The 19763-nt window shown below is 34.2% G+C and overlaps 1 pseudogene; it reads right to left on the bottom strand.

The window, feature by feature from the left end:
- Window positions 1–4147: 4147 nt before the first annotated feature.
- Window positions 4148–19763, bottom strand: part of LOC138169893 (intraflagellar transport protein 20 homolog) — a 77359-nt pseudogene continuing 61743 nt past the window's right edge.

Here is a 19763-nt window from a genome sequence, read left to right as displayed (position 1 = left end):
AGGGATATGATAGATAAAAAAGGAATCAGTAAAAAACAATCTCACAAAAAACAAGAAAGGAGTATACAGATATATTTTTAAGTTTAATTCAGTTCAAATAAATTTAGTCAAACCTAAGGATACAAGAGTGGAGGGTGGGCCAGGTACACAGATAAATTAATACAAAATATATTTCAGTGTGGGACATTAATAACTGAAGGAATCAATAAGGCTTCTTTTAGGAAATGATACTCCAATTGGACATTAGTAGGAAAATAGTTCATTGATTATAACTGTGAGGAAGAATATTTTGATCTATAAAGAAACATGAAACTGGATGATATATTTTCATTTGGGGGACATGCAGATGTATGGGACTCATGAGAACAATTAAGCTAATTTGGTTAAAACAGAAAGTGCATTACAGGCAGTATGTATAGTCTGGAAATATCAGTTGCAATAAGATTGTGAATGGCTTTAAATGTCATGTATTAAACCCATCTTTCCTTGGAACTCTGTCCTTTCTTTTATTAACTTAATTTAAACCCCTTTCATAATCTAAGGGCTAAAATCAAGGGAATATTTTTTGGGGAAAAGAAACTACTCTTCAGAGTGATGCTTAATATTCCAAGTATAATATATATTTGCCAAAATCATAGATTTGGAACTAGAAAGGACTTGTGAGACCAACAATCTCAATATTTTATGATTAGGAAGATTAGGAAACTGATGTACAAAATGGTTAATTATTTGTTTAGTGTAATATGTATTAAGTGTCTGAGACAGGATTTGAATTCAAATCTTCCTGGATCCAAGTCCAATGGCTATACTATATACATGCTGCCTCAGAAAATTAACTAGTTCAGTGGCCCCAGACAAACTATTTAATTTCCCTTGGCCATAGTTCTCTCTTCATAAGTGAACATAGCAATAATACCTGCTTCTATAGATGTTGTAAGGACCAAGTGATACCAAATGATATAATGCTTTTTAAAGTGTTTTGTAAACTTAAAAAATTATGTAAAATATGAATAAAAATAAATTCCAAGTAGCCTTGGGAGGGAAGGCATTCGAATCTGAGGGTGTGGATAAAGGTAGGAATCAGTAAAAGTTTCATGTAGAAGGGGGGTATTAAGGTTAGTCTTGGAAGGAAACCAAGATTTCAAGAAGTGGAGAAGAGGATAGAATGATGGAGAGCCACATCAAAGTATATAGAAGGTAAATGGTGTGTCTTGTGAGGGCTTAGTGGTTTGTGGAGTACATGGGAATAATGTGAGGGATGGATGAAAACTGAAGAGTCCTTCTGAGGAGTTGTAAAGTCAATCATGAGCAACTCTCCTGAGTTTAATAACTTTAAGGGTCTAATCACATGTAATAATGAACTCTCTACTTATTCAGCAATAAAGTAAAGCATAAGAAACTAAAGCATAACATTGACAGGAACATAACATAACAATTAATTACTAAGGTGGCCATGTAGTCTTAAACAAAATATTTCATTCAGTATATTTTATAATCATCTTTAAGGGATAGAAAAAAATACAAACACCATCCAACTCTACATCACAGTAAGCTACAAATCTCATCAGTCAATACAGAGTACCCAAAGTAAAGTCTGTTTTCATCTTGACTAGAGGCTGGCTTCCAAACCCTATGACTCCTTCTCCATAGGGTGACCCCTCCCAACTCTTTCCTGGATTCACAAGTGGGCATCTCTCCACTCCTGTTACTGTAATGGTAATGTAATTTTGAATTGGAAAATCCCTTTGTGTTGGCAAAAGTAGCAGGTACTTAGCACTTAGTAACTGATCAAGACTCCTGTCTCCTGTTACTGATGTAACAGGATAGCCTCTGTTGGGGAAACAGAAGGTATGAACTCCTGTCTCCTATGACTAATGTAATGGGAAAGGGTTCACTGAAACAGGCTTTGTGTATATAAGGAAAAGCCCCAGAGAAGCACAGTCATAATTTCCTTGAGACCGAGATCTGGTGGCAGAAGAGCCCCAAAAGAATGGAGAATGGAATCCTGAAAACTTGTAGTGGTGAAGCTTCTTCTGAACAGGAGCTCAGACCTTGGAGCCAGAAGCCCGGAGGCCAGAGCTGGAGACCAGAGCCAGGAGCCAGGAGCCCGGGTGACTGAAACATGACTGGGATGCTGAGACTTTGTTTGTGGCTTGGTTGAGCCTTGAATTCCCTGGAACAGCAATGATGAAGCATCTGACATGGACCAGAGCCTGTGAACTTCTGTGTGGAGTAGGACATTTCCAGAGAGCTGATCAAGGAACTGGGAGCTGTCTGTCATTGAACCCAGGCAACAGTCTGGTGAATCCAGGTAGAATCTGGGACCATGGAAGGAGATCGAGGTAATCTGAGAACAGGCCCCAAGTCAACATGAAAAGACTTCTCCTTGGGTACTGAATAATTATGGAATTATAGTTTACTAGTGACCTAAGGGGTGAAAGGTTTTGTGTATGATACTTAGTAAGACTTTGCTGAGTAAGTGACTGATTGTACTTTGAGTATTTGAGATATTGTTACTGATAAGTGACTGATTGAGTTAATCAAGACTTTGCCCCATGAGTGGAAGACTTCTACTATTGTACTTTGAGATTACTGATAAGTGACTGATTGAGTTAACTTGAGAGTGACCATTTTACTTTGAGACAATGTTGTGAATATAATATTGTGATTTTCTATAAGTTGTAATATTGTGAATGCTGTACCTTGATTTCCTGTGGATGTTTTGCTTTGATTTGTCATGGAATAGAGTGATCACTATACTGAGTAATCAGAATCTTAAAAATCTGTTCTCAATAGCAGTTCTTCTGGAAAGGTCCTGGGAATGGTATTATAATTCCATATCTCAGCTCATGGGGACTGCACTCCAAGCTCTTCATAGTTTCTGTTTATAAAAAACAAAGCTTAATAGAGCTACATTAATATTTATACACATTCCCAGGACTATCATCTCAATTCACTTTCTGTCTGATAAACCAATATGGAACAATAGACAAGGTTTCTGTCTGAGGAATTAACACAGATCAACAGACAGGTTTTCTGTTTGAGAAATCCATTACGGAAGCTTTAAATGAAAAATTAGTTAATACTTGATTTTATGGACCATTCAAAGTCACTGAATTTCATTGAGTGTGTATGTGTGGGAGAGGAGTAGGCATGTGTGCGTTACTATCAAATCTATAGGAAAATTCCTTTGTTAGCTAGGTGGAGGATGAATTGGCCAGACAAAACTCTTGAAACTGAACAACCAATATGAGGCTATTATAGCAGTCTAGGCAAAAGTTTCTGAGAGGTAGAGTTATTGTAATAGTCATGAGCATGGAAATGGAACGCATGGGTATGCTAGCAAGTTCAAGGTTGGTACTGTTCCTATGAAGAACTATAGATGTATATAAAAGTAATTCAAGGATATTGAGGGGATTGAGGAATGAATAAGTTCTTTGGTGGAACATCAATATTAATGTGGAAATCCATTAGTATGAAAGAAAGATTTGCAGTGAAAATACAGAATTGAAATATTATTTGGAATGGTTGACTATATGCTGTTTGCAAAAAAAAAAAAAAAAGAAAAGAAATCATTTAAAACAAACTCCTGCCCCTAGCAAGACCAAATATGAGAATGTCCCCAAGGAGATGATTCAATAATTTTTCTATGATGGAGTTATTTTGTGTTCTGTTTGTTGGGAAGGAAGCCTGCAAATACTCACACTTATACTTGGAAATTGGCGATTGATAGGTGCTACAATTCCTACAGTGAGTGTTAGAAGTCCTTTAAAAAAATAAAAGAAATAATAATTTATTGCCTTATTTATTTCAACATGGTAGGTGCTTCAAAAAAAGACTGATGTCTTCAAATGTAACAAGAGGTCAGAAACTGGGAAGAGTTCATAGAAAAAGATGATCAGCCCTGCTCTCCTGGCTTCTGTACAGCAGGTCCTGGTTACGGCCACCTGGCTACAATTGGGCAGGATTCTGAAAAAAAAAAGGAAAAAAAGTTTGTTATTGAAGTTCAAGAATATATGTACTTGTTACCATCCCAAATTGCATATATGCACATGTGGTCAAGTTTATTGGAATGGAAAGGGATGGGGTGGAGGGGTTTTGTTTTTGTTTTTTGGTTTTTAATAAGGGCTTTACTGTAAAAATCAGTTTATTTCTGAAAAATAAATTAGTCAATAAATTCATTTTGCTCTACTTCTAATTCACACAAAGCTTCATATTCAACCTTTCAAACTGTATTTTAATTTTTTTTGGAGGGCAATTGGGGTTAAGTGGCTTTCCCAAGGTCACATGGCTGGTTTTGTGTGTGTGTGTGTGTGTGTGTGTGTGTGTGTATGTGTAAGTGTCTGAGGCCCTATTTGAACTCAGGTCCTTCTATCTCCAGGGCCAGTGCTCTATTCACTCTTCCACCTAGCCACCCCCAAGCTGCATTTTTTCTTCTCTGCTATTAGATCCTGGAGCTGCTGCTGCTGGTCTTCCCTTGACTTTACTGTGGATTTGAGGAAACTGAGTGTTCCAGTTGCCTTCATCTTCTCATTTTCAGCCTCTCTTGTGAATTGGTCATCAAGTTCAATTAAGCCATCAGCTATTTTCTGAAATTGGACAATTTTGTACATGAAGTCCTTGCCATCCTCCTTGAGTTCTCTGTCTGCTGAGTCACCTCAGCTTCAGGGTACAAGACTCAAAGCTTGTTCCGCTTGTCAAAGTGTATGCATGCATTGCCCGGGCTGCCATTAGACTTGGTTAACTTCAGGTGCCTCCTTGAAGTAGAGCAGGCATGAGAGACCCATCTAGGATCAGCTCTAGGGTCCACACCTCTCCCCCCCCCAGACTTCAACTCCTTTTAACATACACATCAACAGAAGTCCCCCTTTCAAAGAAACAATATTTTCTGAGTTTTACCATGATCATTTTTGCTACTTCAGAACTGGATATGCTCCTTGCTATCCCATACCTTAACAATGACATTCTAAGTTGATATTATTGAATAAAGCATTTTCAAGGTTGACAAAGTCCTAACTTTACATTTTTTTATAATCTATCCTTTCATTCAAGAAATAAACAAGAAGGAAAAAGAATCAAAATGTGTGTTGTGGTTTATAACTTCTGCAGAAATGGCTCTATTTTCTGAACCCTTTATAACCAAATTTGAAGGGATTTTTCCTCATTGTTCTTATTCTAAACTAGCATAAGAGGAGGGACATTTTTGAATTTCCCTTATTATACTACATCTAAAATATGTTTAAATTAATTTGCCACCTATTAATTTAATTTTAGCAAGGAGAAAATAGGGTGTCCTTACTGATGTATAATATCAATGATATGAATACGAATAACTCACAGTTCAAGATCTGTGATTAAGAAAGTGTTTTATTGGAATAAATCTGCAAGGTAGGTAATGTATTTTAGCCCATTTTTCTAAATTTAGAAATTGAGACATGGAGTTTAATTAACATACTCAAGATTACATAGCTAAGCAGGTGTTGGAGTTGGGATTCAAATGCAGGACTCTTGACTTCAAGGCTATGGAACAGCTAGGAATATAATGGATTTTATCTTTATCTTATTCCCTGATTGACACACGTGTCATCATGAGCCTTTTTTTAACCATTCTTTACATTCACAAGTCCCCCCCGCTAAAGAAACAGAAAATGTTTTATAAAAATTATTGCCATACTATCCCTGAGGAAGACAAGAGGATTCCAGCTATATAACAGACAGCATAAAAGCATTTGGTAGAGACCTCCATAAACAGCAAAGCAGAGTGCTTGGAGTGCTGGCCCCAAAATCAACAATAACAAAGTTTAAATCTCCTTCAGATTTGTCCTACATTTGTGAACTTGCATACCACTTTCACCACTTATGCCTCAGTTTCCCCACCTACATATTGGCTAATATTTCTATTTACCTATTGTATAGTGTTGCAAGTTTCAAACAACATAAAGTGGATAAAGAACTACTCTATGTGATATGCATGCATATGTATGTATATATGTATCTATATATGTATATCATCTGTTTATACTATCCTTTTTTTTTGCTTTTTGGATGGCAATTGGGGTTAAGTGACTTGCTGAAAGTCACAGAGTTAGTAAGTGTGTCAAGTGTCTGAGGCCAGATTTGAACTCAGGTCCTCCTGACTCCTAGTTTCTAATTACTGTGCCACCTAGCTGCCCTGTGTTTATCCTATTTTTTAAAGAATAGTTTCTCATTAATCAGCTATTGTTTAGGTCCAAGAGCCTTTAGGAAACTGAATGATTCAGAGAAGGGGTTGACAAACTATGGCCTTTGGACAAACCCCTAATTCAGAGGATGGCTAAATATCTATTTTAATAACATTAAGATACTTTCATTGTGTAGCAGAACTACATTATCATTCCTTTTTTTTTTTTTGAAATTTAGACTAAATAACGGGGGATAAAACTAATACAGTAAGTTTAAACTATTAGTTTAATTAACCCAAAATAACCTCCCTTTCATAAGAAGATAACTACCAAGAATTTCCAATTAAACCGATATTTCAAAGACTCTTAGAATGAAATACTGAGGAATTGTGAATGTTTATGTTTCTTATTTGTGAAAAACCAAATTAGGGTTTTTGTTTTTTTAATAGTAGCTCAATTTCTATATCTCTTTAAGATGTACAAAGTACTTTTTTTAGTTTATTTTTGGTTTTCAAAATTTACCTCCATAAGTTTTCAATTTTCTTCCCTTCCTTTCCCCCTCCCTCCCCAAGGTGACATGCAATGTGATACAGCTTCTACATACACATTCCTATTAAACATATTTTCACATAAGTCATGTTATATAGAAGAATGATAATGAATGGGAAAAACCATGAGAAAGAAAGAAAAACAAGTGGCAGCTATGTGGCTCAGTGAATAAAGCACTGGTCCTGGAGTCAGGAGGACCTGAGTTCAAATTTGGCTTTAGACACTTCACACTTAACTAGCTATATGTCCTTGGGCAAGTCACTCAACTCCAATTGTCTTGCCTTCACCCCTCCAAAAGGAAAAGAAAGAAAATAGTGTGTTATGCTCTGCATTCAGACCTCATAGTTCTTTCTCTGGATGTGGATGGCATTTTCCATCATGAGTCCCTTTGGAAATGTTTTAGGTCCTTGCATTGCTAAGAAGGGCTGTCTATCAAAATCAGTAATCATACAACATGGCTATTATTGTATACAATGATCTCCTGGTTCTGCTCACTTCACTCAGCATCAGTTCATGTAAATCTTCACAGATTTTTCTGAAGTAAACCTGTTCAACATGTCTTACAGAACAATAGTATTCCATTACATTTATATCTACCAACTTGTTCAGCCATTCCCTAATTGATGAGCATCCCTAATTTCCTCCACAGATAATCATATGGTTTCTCGTTAGTTTTATTGCTGATATGATCAATTATGCTGATAGTTTTCATAATAGTAAAACAGCCCTGAATTCCTAGTATAATTCCTACCTGACCAAAATGAATTATTATCATTATAAGTTGCTGTGGTCTTTTCGCTAATATTTTATTTAAAATGTTTGCATCTATCTTCATTAAGGAAATTGGTCGATAATTTTGTTTCTCTGTTTTGACTCCTCACAGTTTCTATATTGGTACAATATTTTTATCATAAAAAGAACATGGCAAGATTCCTTCTTTGTCAATTTCCCAAAATACTCTATAGAGTATTGGAATTTAATTGTTGTTTAAGTGTTTGATAGAATTCATTTGTAAATCCATCTGACTCATGATTTTTCCCCCCTAGGGAATTAATTGATGATTTGTTCAATTTCCTTTTCTGAGATTGGGTTACTTAAGCATTTCACTTCCTCTTCTGATAATCTGCGCAATTTATGTTTTGTAAATATTCATCTATTTCACAAAAATTGACAAATTTGTGGGCATCCAATTGGGCAAAATTATTCCTAATTATTGTCTTAATTTCTCTTTATTGGTGGTAAATTCATCCTTTTCATTTCTGATACTGCTAATTTGGTTTCCTTCTTCTTATAAAATAAAATTAGCCAAAGTTTATCAATTTTGTTGGTTTTTTTCATATAACTGGCTCTTAGTTTTATGATTTAGTTCAATAGTTTTCTTAATTTCAATTTTATTATTCTCTCATTTGGTTTTCAGTATTTATAATTTGGCATTTAATTGGGAATTTTCAATTTGTTCTTTTCTGCTTTTTGCAGTTGCATGTGGACTTCATCAATCTTCTCTTCCTCTGTTTTATTCATGTAAAACATTCAGAGAAATTAAATTTCTCCTAAGAACTTCTTTCACTGCATCCCATATGTTTTCATATGTTGTCTCCTTATTGTCATTCTCTTGAATGAAGTTGTTGATTATTTCTATAATTTGTTCTTTGACCCACTGATTAGTTAGGATTAGATCATCTAGTTTCCAATTAATTTTAATTCTTTCTTTCCACAGCCCTTCATCACATATAACTTTATTACATCATGATCTTAAAAAGATGCATTTAATATTTCTTCCTTTCTGCACTGGATTGTGAGGATTTTATGCCCCAGTACATAATCAATTTTTATATATGTTCTATGTCCTACTGAGAAAAAAGTATATTCCTTTCAATCCCATTCAATTTTTTTCCAGATGTCAACCATAGTTACCTTTCCTAAAATTCTATTCATCTTAACTTCTTTGTTGTTTATTTTGAGTTTGGATTAATCAAGTTCAGAGAGGAGGGGATTTCACTGTCCCACTAGTATGGTTTTGCTAGCTATTTCTTCCTGTAACTCCCTTAATTTCTCAAGAATTTGGATTCTATACTACTTGGTGTATATATGTTGAGTAATGATATGATTTTACTGTCTACAGTGCCTTTTAGCAGGACATAGTTTCCTTCCTTATCTCTTTTGATTACATCTAGAGCTGTTTTTGCTTTGTCTGAGATTATGATTGCTACCCATGTTCTTTTTTACTTCAGCTGAAACATAATATATTCTACTCCAGCCTTTTACCTTTAGCCTGTGTGTATCCCCCTGTTTCAAATGTGTTTCTTGTAAACAACATATTGTAGGATTATGGTTTTTAATGAATTTTGCTGTCTGCTTCCATTTTATGGGAGAATTCATCCCATTCACTTTCACAGTTATGATTACTGTCTGTCTTTCTCTTCATTCTATTCCACATACCATTTATGCTTTTATTTCTCCTTTCTTCCTTACCCTCATCAAAAGAGTTTTGCTTTTATCTACCACCCCCCTTAATCTTCTCTCCCTCTATCAGACCTCCTCCATTTTCTTTTCCATTTTCCATTACTACTTCTTCCTTCCCTTATAAGTACCCCCTCCCTATTCTTTCCTTTTCCCCTTCTACTGCCTGCAGGGCAGATAAGGTTTTTATACATAACTGAGTATGTTATTCCCTCCTTGCACCAAATCAGATGAGAATAAATTTAAAACAATTCTCATCTCCCTCCCTTCTTTCCCTCTACTGTAATATGTCCTCTTACTGTGATGTCTGCAATTCTAAAATTTGTTCACGTTCACTTTTTACTGGTATTTGGAGAAGTTTGTGGGAAAGCTCAGGGGAATCCCTGCTTTCACTCCATCATCTTGCCTCTGTCCATCTGGGATTTTTAATAAATCAAATTTTAGCTACCCATTGTCCTTCCAAAAATTTTAAAGGCTGAATTTCTAAGATATTATTTTATACAATGATCATGAAGTGATCCTTTCTCTGCATTATTCAAGCATTTATTAGAATTTTGAGTCCAGTTTCAATTGTGGAGTTTTAAAAATAGTGTAGAAAAAATTTAGAAAGTTCAAGGATATGTTTTTTAAATACAAGGGAATTGAAAATATGTACTATGATGAAAATATAATGTCCTTGGTGTTTTTCAGAAGTGAGAGAAAAAGGAAAAGGTATGATGATGATGGTGGTGGTGATGGTGATGATGATTGTTAAGAATGCTTTCATATTTTGATATATCCATGACCTTCTGAATATAGTCTATCTTGTCAGGAAAGGAAACTCTACCTCATCCATTCCTGCATGTATTGTGTGACTCTCACCTATAGTCTTTTCTAAATCTTCACAAAAGATCTAATTTTTCAAAAGGGAACACTGAGTCTTGATTCCTCAAGTCTGTCAGCTATTATGTTGAACATAAAGAACTTTGCATATTCTTTTCTGGTGATAGAGCATGGAGCTTAGTAATGAGATATCTGATAGATGGCCTACTATACGACATCATCACTAATGCCTGGACAATTGCAATAGGCTTCTGGGTGGTCTTGCTACTTTAGTTTCTCCCTTTTCTAGTTTATTATCCACTTATTTGTCAAACTTTTCTTCTTAAGGTACTGTAAATCAATCACTAAGCTTTTATTTATTAAGCATCTATCTTGTTCCACACACTGTACTAAGTACTTTGATTGCATACCACTCTCCCATTTTATAAACTACAGTGTTTCTCTATTGCCTCCAATATCAGATGACAAATCTTCTATTTAGCTTTAAATTTTTTTCATAACCTGGATCCTATCAACCTTTCTAGTATTCTTCTACCTTACTCTTTTCCCATATATGCTTCAATTCCATGACATGTACCATCTTTCTGTTTCATGCAAAAGATACCCTATCTCTTATGGCAGGTAGATTCTGCAGTGGATAGTATTAAATCTCAATTCGGCAATTGACCTCATAATCAATCACAGGTACTTAATTTGATGCTGAGCAAATCATTTAACATGTACAATTTGGTTTCCTCATTTGTAAAGAGAAGATGATATTAGCACCTACCTCCCATAGTTGTCATGAAGATAAAATGAGATGGTATTTGTAAAAATTTAAATAAATGCTAGATAATTGTTATCTTGCACATCTATGCATTTTCATTTGGTGTTCCTGGCTCCCATCAAGATCCAGTTAACATTCATATTCTGCAAGTCTTCCCCTATCCCCTTCCCTTTGTTGATTATCTGCAGTTTAACCTGCTTATATATTACTGATACATACTTGTTTGCTTCTTCCATTATATTATGAGTTCCCTGAGAGCAAGATCTGTTGTTTGCATTTCTTTTTATACCCAGTTAAATCTTGGCACATAGTAGGCACTTAATTAATGTTTGCTGACTTGACATAAATCTAAACTTATCTTTGTGCTCTGATAAAATTCTGAATGATTTCCTGTTTGCCAAGCATTATTGGATAAAGATGGAACACATCAGACCCTCTGGGAAACAAAGACATAACTCATGTACTTCTGAATGATTCCTTTATTTTCCAGTATAGCAACTAAGGAAAAATATTAAAAAGCAAGTATATAATGGACAGACCTAACACAGTCCAGTCAGTATCTGTCCAAATTCAATGTTAGAAGGAAATAAGACACATTTAGGCCAGTCAGTAGTTAACAAATATAGATGAACTTATCTAGAGCATATAAATGATATTCAGTGAAGTTGTTATAACATGTAGACATGGTTTCCCTCTCCTCTGTATAAAAAGATGTCTGATCAGCAAAGCAGAATATAATGGTTTATGAGGTCTTGGGCAGGAAGGATAGAAGGAAAGAAAGCATGAAAAGGAAAGTATATTGACAGGTAGATTTCCAAGTATTTTGTATTGCCTATAGTTATTTTAAATAGAATTTACCTAATTCTTCCTGGTTGGTTTTATTGGTAATATATAGAAATATTGATACTTTATGTGAATTTATGTAACATCCTGCAACTTTGCTAAATTTGTTAAATGTTTCAAATAGTTGTTTTTTTAAGTTGATTCTTAAGGATTCTCTAAGTGTAACATCATATCATCTGCAGAAAGAACGTTTTCTCCATTTTCTATTTGCATTCATTCAATATCTTGTATTTTCATGTCATTGCTCTATCATTTCTGAAATAATATTTAATAACAGTGGTTCTAATGTACATTCTTGTTTACCCTGATCTTATTTGGAAGGACAGTAGCTTATCACCAATACAGATTATGATAGCACTTGGTTTTAGAGCAATACTACTTATCATTTCAACACAGGTTCCATTTAATTCTATATTTTAAAATGTTTTAATAGGAATGGTTGCTGAATTTCATTGAAAAACTTTCCCACATATATTAAGATAATTGTATTTGGGGGTATTAATGTGGTAATTTAAGCTTTTATTTTTCCTAATAATTCATTGATGTAATCAATCTTATTGCTAGCATTTTATTTTAAAATATTGTACCACTCATTAGGACCATTCATTAGGAGAATTGGTCTAAAGTTTCTTTTCCCACTTTTCCTGGTTTAGGTATGGATATATATATATATATATATATATATATATATATATATATATAATTATTAAAGGAATTCAGTATAACTCCTTCTTTACATTTTAGTTTTCAAATAGTTTATATGAGACTGGGGTGAGGTATTCCTTAAATGCTTCTTATGAATTCCTCTGTTCCCTATTTTTCTTTTTCCCCCTTATGGATCTATTTTATGGTTTGTTTGATGTCTATTCTTAATAAAGAGTTGCTTAAGCAATCTATTTTCTTTTCTGTTAATGTGGGCAAATCAATGTTTTTGTAAATATTAATTTACACATAAATTTTATTGGCATTTAATTGGAGAAAATAGCTCCATTTAAAAAAATCTCATCTTCCTCAATGGTAGATTTGCCCTTTTCATTTTAAGAAGTAGCAATTTGATTTTATTCTTTACTTTTTAAATTAAATCAACAAGTCATTAATATTAGTGAGTTTTTCATAAAATCAGATCCTATTTTTATTTAATATTTCATTTTATTTAATTTTATTAATTTTCCTTTGGTTTTCAAGACTTCTGTTTTGATGTTTAATTGGAGATTTTCAATTTGTTCTTTTTTCTAAATTTTTAGTTCAGAGCCCAACTTTTAAATTTGCTGTTTCTTTCTTTCTTGATGCATTTTTAGATATAAATTTTCCCCTAAGTACTAATTTGCCAGTATCCTAAACACACACACACACATAAATATGGTATGCTCTCTCTTTGTTGTCATTCTCTTTAATGAAATTATTTATTGTTTCCATGATTTGTTCTTTGATGCTCATTCTGCTGGATTATGTTATTTAGATTTTATTGAATATAATTTTATTCTTGTTTAGGATCTGTAATGTTTGTATTTAACATTTCTGCTTTTCTCATTTGGTGGTGAGGTTTTTTTATTTTTATTTTTTAATAAATGATAATTTTTGTGACGGTATAATGTCCAACTAAGAACAAAGTGAAATCTTTTCTATTCCCATGCAATTTTCTCCAGAGGTCCATCACATCTAACATTTCTAAAATGAAATTTACTCCCCTTGCTTTTATATTTACATTCATCTAGCTCTGAGAGGAGAAAGTTGAGTCTCCCCACTAGTATAAATTTACTATGTCCTCCTATAAATCATTTAGCTTTGCCTTTAAGACTTTGGATGGTATGCTGTTTGGCACATAGCTATGTAGTATTGTTATTGATTCATTGTCTATGGTGCCTTTTAATAAATTGAAATTTCCCTGCTTGACTCTTTTAATTCTTTTGTTGTTGTTGTTGCTTTGGCTTTGCCTGAAATTGTGATTGCCATCCCTGTCATTTTTACTTCATCTGAAGCATAATAGAGTCTGATTCAGTTACTTATTTTTACTGTCTTTTTCTCTGTTTCAAGTATCATTCTTCTAAACAACATGGTATTCTATCCTGGTTTCTAATCCAATTTGCTATATTTTTTTTCTTATTTATGAATTACTTTATCCACTTCACATTCACAAATATGATTATTAGTTGTTCATTTCATTCCATCTTATTCTCTGCTGTTTATTCTTCTATCTCTTTTTTATAACCCCATCCCATCACAAAAAAATCTATTTTTATTCTTATCATAGCATCCTTTTTTCTGAACTTCCCTTTATCACTTCCTCTTTCTCTTCTGCCCCCTGCCCTGCTTCTTCCTTTCTTAATTTTTTTGATATAGATTTATATAACTGAGTGTGTTCATATTTTCTTCCTTCTTTGAATCAATTCTGAAGAGGCTAAAGTTCAAGTCTTAACCTCCAGCCCTCCATACACACAGAGATATCATTTTTCTATCCTATATGAAAGGTCTTCCTTGCATGCTTGTTTTATTTCAAATAATTTTTCCCATTCTTCTGTCTTTCCCCATTTCCCAGGACATCCCTCTTTCCAAGCTATACTTTTTTTTGTAGATCATCCCAATATAATTGCATCACTCCTGTGCCCTCTGTTTATGTAGAGGCCTTTTAAATGCCTGCTTGAATAATGATAACATTCTAAGTAGATACATGCACACGCACACACACACACACATATATCTGTGTTATATGTTTGTATATATGCATGTATATGGTTGTGTATGTATGTATATATAAAATCTTCCCATATAGGAATATAAAAAATTCAACCACATTGAATCCCTTATGATTTCTCATTCAGGCTTACCTTTTTTTTTTTACTTTTCTTGAAATATACTTACATTTTAAAATCAAAATTTCTATTTCAGCTGTTGCATTGTATCAGGAATCTTTGAAAGTCTTCTGTTTCATTAAATATCCACTTTTTCCCCTGAAGGATAATTTTATATTTCCCTAGGTAGATTATTCTTCATTGTAATACTAGCTCCTTTGCCTTCTAGAATATTATATTCCAAGCCTTCCTTTCCTTCAAAATGAAAACTGCTAAATTTTGTGCAATTCTGGCTATAGTTTCATAATGAGTTTTCCTTCTGGCTTCTTGAAGTATTTTCTGTTTGATTTGAGAGTTCTGGAATTCAGCCATAATATTCCTGGGAGATTTCAATTTGGGAACTCTTTAAAAAGGTTATCCATTGATTCTCTCAACTTGCATTTTACCTTCCAGTTCTAGGATATTCGAGCCGTTTTTTAAAAGTAATTTATTGAAATACAGTGTCTAGGCTCTTTTTTGATCTTGACTTTCAATCAGATTAATAATTCTTAAATAATATTTCCTCAGGTTATTTTTCAGATCAGTTATTTCTCCATTAAGATATTTCACATTCATTTATATTTTTCATTCTTTTTATTTCATTTTTATTTCTTTAAATATCTCATGGAGTTATTAAATTCTACTTGCCCAATTCCAATTTTTAAAGAATCATTTTATTTATCAAGCTTTTTATCTCTCTTTTTTTCCATTTGGCCACTTTTGCTTTCTAAGCAGTAATTTTCATCAGTAAAGTTGTATTCCTTTTGGCCATTTGACCAATTATGTATTTTAATGTGCAATTTTCCTCAGCATTTTTGTGCCTCATGTTAAACTGTTCATTGTCTTCATAATTCTTTTGCATTAATTTTATTTCTTTTCCCAATTTTCCCTCTGCTACTCATATTTGATTTTAAAATGATTTTTAATCTCTTCCAGGATTTCATTTTGAGTTAGTTGTTTAATTCAAATTTTTCTTTTAGGTTTTTCTTGTAGCAATTTTGGCATTGACTTCTGAATTTTATCTTGATCTTCCTTGTCACCATTGTAAACATTTGATGATCATATATTTTTGGTCATTTACTCATTTTTCCAGACTTGTTTTTTTACTTTGAAATTGGTGGTATTTGGGCTTTCTCCCTTGTGTGGGACAGGGGGTGGGGCAATTACTTCAAGCCTCCTACTTTTTTCCACTGCTATTTTCAGAGCTAGTCCTGGGAGCTTGGGAGTTTTTGGTGCTTTGAAGGTGTTCTGACCTGAGGGGAGGAATGGCCATACATCTACTTTTCTATGGTCTGGTTCTTACTCAGGAAAGATCCCTTATCTTTTGCAAGTAAAAACAGCACTGTTCTTGAGGATTCCTCATCCTTTTTTACTTCAAGCTCTCCTCTGCACTCTACAACTATAACCTGCAAATGGATATGGGTAATTTAGGTGCCAAAAAAATTGCCTGTTCCTATGCATAGTTATATCATAGGGGTCTCATCTCTTTCTGACGAGTTACCAGATTCCTTTAACATTTCTGGTTTGAAAGATCCTGAAGCTTCTGCTATTGCTATTGATGTCTTCAAGACCCACAGCTATAATAGCCACCATGAGGGTTTTTGGGACAGCCCACATTCTTATATCATAGGTCTTTCTTTGCAACCTACTAATCTGTTTTAGTTTGAAGAAAATGTCTCATTCAGTCTTTGTGTTAGTTACTTGAATCCAAAGTGTGATTGGAGCCTTATTTTAAAGTTGTTTAAAGGGAAAAATTTGCAGAGCTTTGATGTACCCTCTACTTCCTCTACTCTTTCATATTGGTACCAAGAGTATAAGCTTCATCTTACTGGATTTTAACACCTATGTTAATACAATATATTTAGCACAGTGCTTGCAAATAGTAACTTTTAAATAAATATTTATTAATCAATGCTGATTATACTTTCAAAAGCTTGGCTTCATAGTTACTTGACTTCACTGATCCAGATGACTTTCACCTCCACTTAACTTTAGTAACTCAGAATATTGGGAAAATTTAGCCTTTCTCTCCTGCTCTGAACATAAGCAAACTAAATTGTGAGTTTGTATTTTTTCTACTCCTTTTTCTCAGACCCTACATATATCTAGCTATTAAATCTACCAATATTCTATGCCACAAAATCCTTTCTTTTTCTTCCATTTTTTTCTTCAATTGACCAAGAAAATGTCTTCATTATTTCTTACAAGAATTGTAGCAGTCTTTATAGAATTTTGAGATTTAGAACTCCAAGAAATCTTTTTTTTTTTAATTAAGCAATCAGGGTTAAGTAACTTGCTCAAGGTTACACGGCCAGTTATTTCTGGGTGTGGTGCTGAGTATCTGAGCCCGGAATTCCATCTCCAGGTCGTCCCAACACTGGAGCCGGTGCTCTTACTCACTGAGCCACCTGGCCGCCCCTAAGCAATTGGGGTTAAGTAACTTGCTCAAGGTTACACAGCCAGGTGTTTCTGGGTGGTTGCTACGTGTCTGAGCCCGGGATTCGATCTCCAGGTCTATCTCAACACTGGAGCTGGTGCTCTTACTCGCTGTGCTACCTGGCCACCCCTCCAAGAAATCTTAAAGATCATCTAGTCAACTATTTTCATTTTACAATTGAGAAAATTTAAATGATGGACATATGATCACACAGATACTTAATAATCATCATAGTACATCAGGTCTTTGACTTCTAGTCCAAGATTTTTTTTCCATTATAACATGATCATTTCCCTTTTAACAGGCTTCCCTGCTTACAGACAGTCTTTCATGAATCCAATCAATCTTTATCCTACTTTCAGAATAATCTTCCTAAAGAATAGCTCTGTATGCCACACCCTTCTCAAAACCAACAACATCCCTACAGAAGAAATTACAAACTACTTAAAATGAGATTCAATACTCTATAATAATTTGTTAAAGTCTCTTTTTCTAGTTCAGCAAATTGGAATTATTCACCATTCTCAAAACGTGTTCCCTGCTGTTCTGACCTTCTCCATTCGTATATTTTAGGCAACATTTTACTTCTCTCTACTTGCAAAATAATATCTTCCTACACTTCCAAGAACTGTTTCAAAAGTTATATTCTCCAGAAAGATTTTTTCCCCCTAATGTTCTCACTTGGAAACAATTTGGACCTTATCTCTGAGCACCTAACTTTTTAGGTGAATGTTTAATGAAGAATGTTGAATTGGGGCAGCTAGGTGGCACAGTGAATAGAGCACCAGCCCTGGAGTCAGGAGGACCTGGGTTCGGATCTGGCCTCAGACACTTAACACACACACACACACACACAAGCACATACAAACCTAGATATGTGACCTTGGGCAAGTCACTTAACCCAATCCTCCCCCCAAAAAAAGCAAAAAGGAAAAGAATGTTGAATTTTTTAATTAACATAAAATATAAAATATCTTTAAAACATTGACCTTGCATAATTGAAAAAACATAATATTTAGAAATAATGGAACAAAGATTTTTGCTTATATATGTAAGCCTTTTCTAAATATTATTGACATTTGCTTTGTTTTATAGGAAAACAGCTATTGAAATGATTTTTTAAAAATCTTTTGCATATTGTATGTGACTTATGGCCTGCCTCACTCAGATAATATAATTAGCAGCTTCATTAAGGTACCTTTGGCTTCCACTTTCATCACTTTTACAAGCTTTATAGAGGAGAGAAATATTCTCATTTTTAAAACCCCATGGGATAATTTTGTTTTACCTAAAAATGAAAACCTTTCTCAAATAAAAGACACAAAAACTGAACAGGAGAGAAGATTTCCTTTAAGGAGCCAATGTTTATTTCCTTATCAAGAAAATGCACCTTTTGTAACAGAGGTGGAATAACAATATGTCTATCAACCATATTCTTATAATACTGAATTAGCTTATCAGTCTGTTTTCTGATGATGTTACTAGGTGGAATATATAATATATAAAGCTTAGCTTAGGCTTTATTTAGTAGTCTCTAATGGTCTGTGAATATCCCTCTCAAAATCAATCAATGCCATCAAGGATGATGTCTAATTAAATCTATATGATTGATTAGAAAAGAGTGAGGGCACTTTAAAAATAACATCGAGCTTTCTTTTTTTAAATGTAGACCAGGGAGTACATGGTAGAGTGCAAGTGTTAACTATTTATTTTGAATATCCATGTTCCCCAATCAAACTTTATTAAGTTTCTCTATTTGGAGATATAGTAGTTTTAAGGTAAGGTTTGCCTAAAGTAACTTTGCAGTGATTAAATTCTGAAATGTTTATATTTGTATGACTCTTGCCTACTTCAATGACAACTGATGCCATTTCTTCCATTAATGATGAAGATATGATTCTGTTAAGAGAGAGAGAGAGACAGAGAGAGAGTAATGCCAAGCAAAGGCAGCTTTCAAGGTTCAAAATACCAGCATAGCAGCTCTCCATTTTCTTCAAAGACAAATTAAGAATAGAGAAAATCAAAAGAAAACATAATTAAAAATACAGCATTCACCAAGTGTAATTCAATAATTTCCAAGTACTACTCCACCCCTGGGTAGTACATTCATTTAGTCAGTCATAAAATCCCTCTTTTCAAATGATTTTCCAATCATAAACAAAGTACATTCAATTGGTCAGTCACAGAGCACAAAAAAGTCAAAAGTTTCCCACCCCTGGATCACAACTGAATTACAATTATCATCAGTTAATACCAAGCACCTTCTCAAAAGGGGAAATAGAGAGCACCAAGACCATCTACCCCTGAGTTACAACAAGGTTAAGATATCATCACAATATTTAATACCCAAAGAGAGGTCTTTTCTTCATATTGACCCAAGGCAAGTTCTCAGCAATCTCTGTTCCTGATGAGACAAAGCTTAACAAGGCCACTAGATACATTGCCAGTGTCCTCATTTATTCATTCTCTGTCTGCATATCAGTCCTAGGATCCCTGAAAACATCAGCAAGACCCTCTTTCCAGGATGTCTATAAACAAACAAGAAAATCCTTCTTCAGGGCCTCTGAACCAACAACAAGATTCCAGGACCTCTGCAACAACAGCACTGTCTTTCACCATGGGATGCAATTCATTCTCTGTCTGCAAAACTGTCTCAAGATCCCTGAACCAACAGCAAGGTTCCAAGACCTCTGCAACAACCTCACTGTCCTTCAACTGCGGATGAATCTGGCAAAACAGCATCAAAACAGAAAGACATAATACTGGCATAACAGCCATGTCTCTTCAAACCTTGGCAGCTCCAGGTGGCAGGTCTCAAAAGTCCTGGGCAGCTAGAATTGGCCCTCAGCAATTCTCTGTCTCTCTCTCTGTGTCTCTGTCTGTCTCTGTCTCTGTCT

This window comes from Petaurus breviceps, unplaced genomic scaffold, assembly GCF_028583685.1.
Source record: "Petaurus breviceps papuanus isolate PSGF00001 unplaced genomic scaffold, PetGlider_PUasm1.0 38, whole genome shotgun sequence".
NCBI lineage: Eukaryota > Metazoa > Chordata > Mammalia > Diprotodontia > Petauridae > Petaurus > Petaurus breviceps.
This window is presented reverse-complemented; position numbering and strand designations above follow the sequence as displayed.